Below are 10,168 nucleotides of genomic sequence, written 5' to 3'. Positions count from 1 at the left end.
GTGGTCCAGATTTTAATAGACAAACTTCGGGAAAGTACTAAACAACAAAAATTAACATCACTTTGCTCTATGAACATAGGGGCAGAAAGCCACCGTTTATGAGATACAGGGCGTTGAAATTATCAAAAATAAAACAATTTTTTTAAATATCTGGAAAACCGCTTCATCAAATTTATCCAAATTTGGTACACATTTTTTTTCGAATATTTCTCCTAGTTCTGTGTGCACACAGTCCAAATTCAAAAACCAGTGGCGGAGAAACAAGGACGTTGTGTTCTTATTTAGAGTAAAACTTCTACGCCACTGAATTAATTAGTAATATGAATACATTTTATAATAGTCGGAAGCATTCCGAATGAAAAAACATGGTTTTATTTTTATCGAAAAGTGAATGGTTTAAGAGTTATGAGACATATTATGATGTGGTTTTCCAGATATTTAAAATAAATTGTTTATTTTTGTTAATTTCAACGCCCTGTATCTTATAAACGGTAGTTTTCTGCGTCTATGTTTATAGAGCAAAGTAAATTTTTGTTATTTAAAACTTTCCCAAAGTTTGTCTATTAAAGTCTGGACCACCCAAATTTGTTTTATTTTAATATAATAATATCTCATAACTCTGGTTTACGAGTTATCACTTTTCGATAAAAAATAAAAGAATGTTTTTTCATCCGGAATGTTTCAGACTATTATAAAATGTATTCATATTACCAATTAATTCAGTGGAGTAGAAGTTTTATTTTAAATAAGTAAACGACATCCCTATTTCTCCGCCACTGATCTTTGAATTTGGATTATGTGCATACAAAATTAGGGGAAATATTTGAAAAAAAATGTGTACCAAGTTTGAATAAATTTGATAAAGCCGGTTTCCAGATATTTAAAAATATTGTTTTATTTTTGCTAATTTCAACGCCCTGTATCTCATAAACGGTAGCTTTCTGCGCCTATGTTCACAGAGCAATGTGATGTTAATTTTTATTGTTTAGTAGTTTCCCTAAGATTGTCTATTAAAATTTGGACCACTCTGTATATAGAGTAAAAGTCAGAATTGAAACTGTTATTTTAAAATTTGTATTAGGACATTATTTGAGCTATCACCTCAAAAATTAAAATTATGATTATATAAGATTTGTATTACATTATTTGAGGTTATAAACAGATTTGTTCTACAAAAATGTGTAAAATAATAAATAATGGTACTTATCTCTTGAGTATTTTCATGTTTTTTTTTTTAATTTATGAGCACCCTGTATCTAATCTAAGTTGTTTGTATGACAGTCTCATTTTTTTGAGGGGCAGAACTTTTTATAAAGAGTGAAATTTTTCGAAACAGTCAAAAACAAAAGAGTTTCTCCTTTTGTCGACTCCATCCGTGGACACACTGTTACACATTATTAATAAACTTTATTGTACTTAAATTCTCAAGTTTTTACTAAATTATTTTATTGAAAAAGTAAAAAAAAATCAAAAAAATATTATTTTTTGCTTTCATTAAAATTGTTTATTAACGATTTTTTGCATAAAATGTTCCTTTTACATTTTTTAAATATGCCACTTCGATGAGAAATTCAATTCTCTACAAAATTTTTCCTATGAACTATACCGAAATTTTGCTTCGTTTTCGTGCTATCTTTAAAAAACTGCAAAAGTGCTTTTTCACACCTATCTTTAATTTCAATCCTCTAATTTAATAGCACCCCGCGGTTTTTTCATTTCTAATGACCCTTCGAACAAGTCATGTGATGAAAATCTACTACAACCTCTTGTTTTGAAGGAAATTTAATATACCTTTTTTCTATGATGCAATACCAATACCTATCTCTGCTCAGAAAAAATTATTTGCATAAAAGTAAAAAAAAACAAAAAATTTATATTTTTACATTTTTTTGTAAAATTGTTTTTAATATATTTTGCAATAAATAAATTTATTAAATAAGCTATTTCAATAGAGAATCAAAAAACCGTAAGGATTGCATTTTCACCCCTATCTCCAATTTCCACCCTCTAATTTAATAGCACTCCTCGTTTTTTTCTTTCTGAATAACCATTTGAACGATTCATGCAACAAAAACCCATCAACGTTGTAGTTCCTTAGTACCCTGCTTTTTAAGACATAATCAATAGCCTATACCTGCATTGAGTTGTCATCAGGTCACAAAACAAGCAAGGAGTCTGAACAAGTTGCAAGGAATTGTATTTCAAGAGTTTATTTTTATTCATATAGGGAGGTACTGTTCAAGTTTAAAATGTTATAATCTTAAGTTGGTACCCAAGTTGGTAGCCCTGTAACCTCATGCGCATGTGCGCCTAAGTTTAAACAGTCCTTCGAATTAAAGTTATTTAATCTAAAATCAAGTTGTTTAATTACGCGGACGCAAGTCCCACCAGGTACTGCTAGGGTGTTTTCAATTATTTTAAAAAATAAAGTAAAAGTAAAATAATTCCGATACCTAATAGAAGAAACAAATATATAAGTTTATTTATTTTAATTCACTGTCAGTATCACCACCAATGTTAATAACAAATAAATATCTCTAATATTCGCAATATGAATGTACCTGTGTTAAAATTTATCATGTGGGCACAGATTTCAGCTACTTATAGACACCATGTTAATAAGATTCAGTATATTAGTATCTTCATAACTCTGACAGAATTCTTTCTTGTTTTTCTTTTTGACTTCACAATACTCATGCATACTGTTTTCATAATGATTGTTGTTAATTCGGACATTTCCTTAACATTTTCTAATTTAATGAAGATTTATCACCGTTTAACATAAAAATGAAACATAATTATATGCTATGTTGCTTAATATCATGTACATAAGGGAGGGGTAATTCTCTGGCTTATTTCATGACTAAAAGTTCATATAAACATAGGTCCGCAAACGCTTCGTTACCGATCTACAGGGTGTTTTAAGATTTTTTTCTGCGGTATACTTGGCGTTATCAGTAGATGGGTCTAATAACGTCGTATGATTACCTAATCTGGCGTTTGCGGTGTACTTGGCGTTATGGGTTTAATAACGTCGTTTCATAACTAGCGTTTGAGGCTGTAGTTATCGGTAGCGTCTTAACCAATTATAGAATAAGAAGATTAAAATACTTAAGACGGCCAATTCTGACAGAGGAAAACTAGATGGCTCCACCAACAAATTAATTCAAAGATGATAATAAATTTAAAGGAACTAAATTTATTGCAAATGAAAAGTTGTAAGGGTTTAGCATTTGTTGGAGCTCCTAATGACATAATTTGGTTCGAAAATATTCGCTAGTTTACGAGAAATAAAATTTTCTTTAAGAAACTGTTTATGGCTAAAAACTTTTTTATTAGATCAAAACGGTTATTTAAAATATGTCATTAGGAAATTTGAGGTTTTCTGAAGGTACCTTAACAAAATTCAAGTCTAGAAATGGTTTTATATTTAAATGCATCATTTTTGAAAATCGTAGGAATTCACCGACGAGAAAAACTGAAAAGCATTTAACACAGCTGATTACAGATAGAAAATAAAATGCGTTTACAACTTTGGACACTATGTAGCAGATGGCGCTCGCCTCGCTTCATCCAGATTGTTATTCGTCCGCCTCATAGAACTTATGACCGCCAGCCCGCCCAAATTTGATTCATACTAAAAAGATAAATTATGCGACTTATGATTTTAATCAATATTTAGAAATTTTAGATTGTTTAAACAAACGGAATCGTTAAATAAATTTAAATTTACATTCTTAGTAGTTTTGTTAATAAATAAATAGATAGGTACTTGTTTTTAAATTTAAAATGTATACGTTTGATTTTACGGTTTACACGTATTTACAGGGGGTGTTTGGGGCAATTTTTTTTTGGAGTTATTACACTATATACAGAGTTTGGCATAGCTATGTTACCATTTTTATTACTAGATATATTTTGAACAAAACAATACATTTTTAATTTTTATCATAACTGATTTAATTGATGTCAGTCAGTAGTGACAGTTAAAAAATAAATCCCTGGCCTTTGCAAACAAACATTTTTGTGCATCCCCTCTGCCCCTGTCTCTAAATTACGCACGAAACTCACGTTATACTGCAGCTATTGATTTTAAATTTCACAATAAAAAGTTTTGTTTACAAAGGCCAGTGGTCCATTTTTTACCTGACACTACTAATGTATCAAATCCAAACGTATATAGATCACGTTATCATAAGAATTAAAAATGTATTTTTGTGATTAAAAATATCTTGCATTAAAAATTGTAACACTACTATGCCGAACCCTGTATTGTCCACTTTTCAACAGCTACTCATTTTACAAGATTCTGCCGATATATATTTTACATATTTAATTTTGCCAAAGATACACTTTTTAAACATGCACTCAATAATTAGAAATATTAGAATTCTGTAATACATCTTTATTTTATTAAGTATATGAAATAAAATAATGAAAAAGACTGAAGATAACTAAATTTTGAAAAATTTTATATAGCTTTGATCGATAAAAACATTAGCACTATTTATATACATAAAAAAATTGGGTAATATCAGTTCATTAGCCTTTTTATGGTTCGTTTAGTGTACCAGGCAACAAAGAGTAAAATAACTAAGTACAATGTCAATAGCTATATTTAAAAAATTGTCAAATTAATATTGGCTTAACTCTAAAATCCTAAAAAATAATGTACATGTTTATTATAGCCGTTAAAAAATCATAAAAATTAAATAACGAAATAAAAATGAAATTCAAAAATATGTTGAATATTTTTATTATTTATTAGGTAGCTATTCAAAATGTTTATAAACTTTGTAAGGTGTTAAGTAAATTCAAAGATACAAATTCAACAAATCAAAGTTACAAATGTAGCTCCCTGAAGTCTACTTGTGTCTACAAATGAGATGCGGACCTTAGACTGGGACTGGAATACTGTTTCTTAGGAAGTCTGGTTTCCATCGATGACGTTGAATGCCAAATGAATAGGTGACTGTTTCGACTTTCTCTAGTCTCATCAGCATTGCACGGCTCGCTCAATGACAGCGAACAGCAACGGACAGCCACCCCTATACAGGGTGTCCCGAAATTCATGCAACAAAATTTGGTCACAGATTCTTAAGACAAATTTAGAGAACCTGTATTTTTTCTTTTTGCCAACTGGCCCCTTTTTTCGGAGTTACAGCCCCCTGAAGTCCGCCCCTAAGAATAATATTTTTTTTATATCTCAGAATCCTGTTGGACGAGAATCATTAAATTTGGTACACAGGGGTTTTATAACATGTGGAATCTGATGGTGCTACGTTTTTTGACGGGAAACCCCCTTAAGACAATTTTTCGTGGGTCCCCCTTGTCTTTGGAGCCAAAATAATTTGGTTGCATATTTAAATTTTTTTTAAATTATTAGTCCACTAGAAAGCCATTAAATTTAGAAACTTTTTGTCACTTTATACTTCTTTTGTAAAACGCAATGTTTTCGAGAAAAATGTAAAAATGTGATCGAATGCATATCGTGATTCGCCATTTTCCTCAAAAACATTGTGTTTTACGAAACAAATATCAAAAGACAAAAAAATTTCTAAATTCAATGGCTTTCTTGCTAACTAATATTAAAAAAAAATAAAATTTGCAACCAAATTTTTCTGGTTCCAAACACAAGGGGGCCCTCGAAAAAGTGTCTTAAGGGGGTTTTTCGCCAAAAAGCATAGCATTGTGAGATTCCACATGTCATAAAACTCCTGTGTACCAAAAGTGATTCTCGTACAACATTGTTTTGAGATATTAAAAAGACTTCTTAGGGGCTGTAACTCCAAAAGAGGGGGCCAGTTGGCAAAAAGAAAATACGGGTCCCCTTTTGTCTTAAGAATCTATGACCAAATTTTGTTGCATGAATTTCGGGACACCCTGTATTGTGGCTGCCGAAGAGAATGAAAAAGCATTCAAATATTGCATTATTATTGAGGTTATATTGAGAGCAACTAGAAGTAGAATGGAAGTTATTCATTCTAACGTGGCAGAGATTTGCCCATAAAGTTATTTTTATAAAATTGTTTCTTTACATATTTTCCATTTTCTTCTAATCTTTATTTTTCAACGGTCACTTTTACGACGCCCAATACAGGGATCTCGGAAACGGTAATATATACAGGGTAGCTTAAAATTAGGAAAAAGTTGCACGTTTTTATGACTTTCATTTTCCTAAAAATAAATATGAGATATTTTGTGTAGTTCTTGAAATAGCAGTTGTATCCCAATATTTCATGAAACAACGCAAGCATTAAGTTGCTAAATAAAAGTAAAAGCCAAAGAGGAGAATAAAATCCGCAAAACAAAGCCAAAATTGGTTCACACATACCAAACTAGCAAAATGGCTACAGATAAACTAATAAAAAGCACTTTTTCAGTTTTCAGCCTCAGGAACTACATAAAATACCTCATATTTTTATTCAGAAAATTGAATGGCATAAAAACGTGTAACCTTTGTCTAATTTAAGCCACCCTGTAAATATTACCTTTTCCAAGATCGCTGTACTGGGTGTTGTAAAAGTGACCAGCTTGTATATTTGTTTAATACAAGGTGTTAACGAAATAAGTACTCAAAATTTGGGAGCGCTTAAAATATATGAAAATTTTAGTAGAATTTTGTCAGTGCCGGACCCTAAGGAAGATACGCTTGAAGGCGTAACTCAGGAAACAGTTTTTATTGCATAACTTCAAAACGGTTTAACAAATTTCGAAATTTTTGGGGTTGTATTACGATTTATATGCTTTATAATTGGTATAATATACATTTCAAAATTTGCTACAGGGGCGTAAAAAAATAGGAGACCATAGGCCAAATTTTACAATTTTTTTGTACACAATTTTTTCTAGTTCCTGAACCAAAAATATGAAAATTTATCATATTTTGCATAAAAAAATTACTCTTGTTAGATTTTAATAGCATGAGCCGTTTTCTAGTAAAATCCATTTCAATAATTACAATAAATACGTGCACAAAAATTCCTGTTGCAAAATAAATGTATCAAATTGTGCTATGAGAAAATTACTATTTGTGACACTTAACAGAGAAATTTGATTTTAGGTACTCTAATAAACATAGAAGAAATTAAATTATTATAAGGCTACTAGTAAGACACAGAGGAATCCGCGCGGATCACTTATCCTATTCAAATTTCTCAAATTGGAATATTGAGTAGGTAATGTAATCAGTAATTGACACCTCCTTTAAGTGTCACAAATAGTAATTTTTTCATGGTACAATTGATACATTTATTTTGCAGCAGGAATTTTTACCATGTAAGAAATTATTGAAATGCATTTTACTAGAAAACGGTTCATGCTATTAAAATCTAACAAGACCTTTTTTATGCAAAATATGATAAACTTTCATATTTTCGATTCGGGAACTGGAAAAAATTACTTACAAAAGAAATTGTAAAATTTGCTCCATGGTTCCGCAATTTCTTATGCCCCCGTAGCAAATATTTATTTGTATATTATACCAATTATTAAGCATAGAAATAGTAATACAACCCCAAATTTTTGTGATTTAATATTAAACTTTTATGAGGTTATGCAATAAAAACTGTTTCCTGAGTTACCCCTTCAAGGGGCTGTATCTCCCTTAGGTGCAGCCACTGACAATAACTGTACTAAGGTTTTCATCATATTTCGATGTTTTACACATTCTCAAATTTTGAGTACTGATTTCGTTAACACCTTGTAGTATAAGTCTACTTGTGTTATTGAAAGGAATGGGACATCCAATAATGTTCATTGGGAATACTAATTAATAGGCCGGATTTTGTATTTTTCCAATTTTGACGTTCCTCTACTGGTTTCTCTGTGACTGGAATGGTAAAAGAATCAGTGTTATACTGGGTGTAACATAAAGGTTGGGAATAAATTAAACGGTGGATTTTTTGGTTTAAAAAATAAATTTTTCTCTTATGAAGTTATGCTCTACGAGTTTTATTTTCCAAGCTACAGGGCACTAAAAAGTTTAAAAAAATTTAGTTTTTCTCCAATAACTTTTGAACATTATAAGATAATGGAACGAAATTTTAGCCTTAGCTTAATTTGATAATTCCCTAGTAACAGGAAAAAGATTGACTTTGTAAGTTACTCAGTGGCGGGCGTACGGATTGTACGGTAAGGTTTTTCGAAGAAAATTGTGGTACGCTACTGGTAAAAACATTTTTTTAATATTTTTTTATGATCCACTTTTTATTTTAAACAAAATTACCCTCTTGCGCTTTATTCCTATTTCTTGTACTTTTTCCGTAAATAAAACTTTTGTAAATACAATTTTTTCCCACTGCTAACATTGGAAAAGAAAAATAACAAAAACATTATGAAGTATGCTTTGACTCAGCTACCGAACATGTTCAAATAGGCATTGAAAAAAGACTTTTGCATTGAAAATGATATTAAAAAATTACATTTTTTGAAATTTTTTAGCGCCCTGTAGCTTGGAAAAGAAAACCCTTAGAGCATAACTTTATATGACAAATATTATTTTTTTTAAATAAAAAGTAATAAGTAATTTATTCCCAACCTTTACGTTACCTTTGTTGTCTGTATACCTTGCATCTTCTGAATTTATTGGCGACATTATACTTACTTACTTTTATTTTTCTTCAAATTGCCTCTAAATATTTCAGGTGCAATACATTCTTTATAAAATTAGCATATGTTTTGGCAGCATACAGTTTTTCCATAATTCTTCTTCCCTTTCAAAAATTTCCACATATATATCAATACTGTCATTAATATAAACCACAAAATAACATGTTGATCTCTGGCATATATTAAGTTGTCCCTGTATCTAAAATATTTTAATTTGGAATAATACTTTTTTATTCATGAACAGAATACTAAAAATTACCTGATAATAATAAGGGTGTTTTCTTTTGAGAAAGATTTTCCAGTCATTTGTTTTGTTTAAACAGGTTGTTTTATTAATGGCAAGGGCCTCATCCAGACTATTTATGTTCAATTTGGAACATGCGTAGAAGCATTTCACTTCTATTAAAGCGTCATTGCCGATAAGATCTAAAACATTATTTTTTATTTACTACACTACTTTAATGTGTCATATATAATCATATAACCAACCATCAGGCGAAGCTCCTAAGAAACCATTTTCAACGTCTGTCCAGAGGACACTTTTTTCAACTTTTAATTTTGTTTTATTCTCAAACAGAGATATTGCTGTGGCTTCTTTACAAATTCCGTATTCCAGAGACAATGAAAAAATTTTATTTTTGCTTAAGCAAGCCTTGACAATACCATGTCAGGGGGTATGCGGTCTTTGATTCATAACTCGTCCAAAAAGTGATGCTGTCAATCTCTTTTCCCGCTCCATTTCATACACTACGTTAATGTTGTGTTATCACTTTCATTCTCCTTATTGACATCAACATCTACAGCAGCAGATAATTCTGATGTACAATATGTGCTCTCATTTTTGCTGTAAAATAATATACAGTAAACCCATAAAATAAACATAATTTAGAACTATAATATAATATAGTGATACATCATTTCACAAAAAAAAAATGAGCAATTTTTTTTTATTCGTTCAAGTGTTTTGTCACCTTTTCCATATATCTGATTTTTTACGGGGCAACTCAAGGAAAGAGTAAGAAAAATTTTTTTAAACATATTTCCCTCAGTATTGGCCTTGATTATATAGCTTTGCATCAGATAGATTAACTGTATACAAAATTTTGTCCCCATCGAAAAGCCATCCGGAATCATCCAACTCTCTATAAATTGTTCTGCCCTTCATACAAAGTTATTAATGTTTTATATCTACAAATAATGTTAGAACTTAGAACAAGTGTGATAATTGCTTTTGTAAGAACATATTTAACAAGTTTGTTGTGCCTGGATGCAAAACTCCAGTTAAACAGTTTAAAAGTAGCTATACCAGGCTATCCTATAGTTAAAAAAATATATCAAAAACGTCGTGTAGGTACATACCTATCCGCTTTGAAAAGAAGACCTTATAGAAAATAATCAGATATACGTAAAATGGCAATAAAAAAAAACAAATCAAAATTTCAATGTTTTAGACTATTAGATGAAATTAATTATTTTTTAAAATTACAACGCCCTGTATTTGAAGCAAGCATTTTCAGATTTATGTTCGGTTTGTATGAACTTTTAAGAATAATTTAAT

The sequence above is a fragment of the Anoplophora glabripennis genome, unplaced genomic scaffold (assembly GCF_000390285.2).
Source record: "Anoplophora glabripennis isolate ALB-LARVAE unplaced genomic scaffold, Agla_2.0 scaffold1537, whole genome shotgun sequence".
Taxonomy (NCBI): domain Eukaryota; kingdom Metazoa; phylum Arthropoda; class Insecta; order Coleoptera; family Cerambycidae; genus Anoplophora; species Anoplophora glabripennis.
This window is presented reverse-complemented; position numbering follows the sequence as displayed.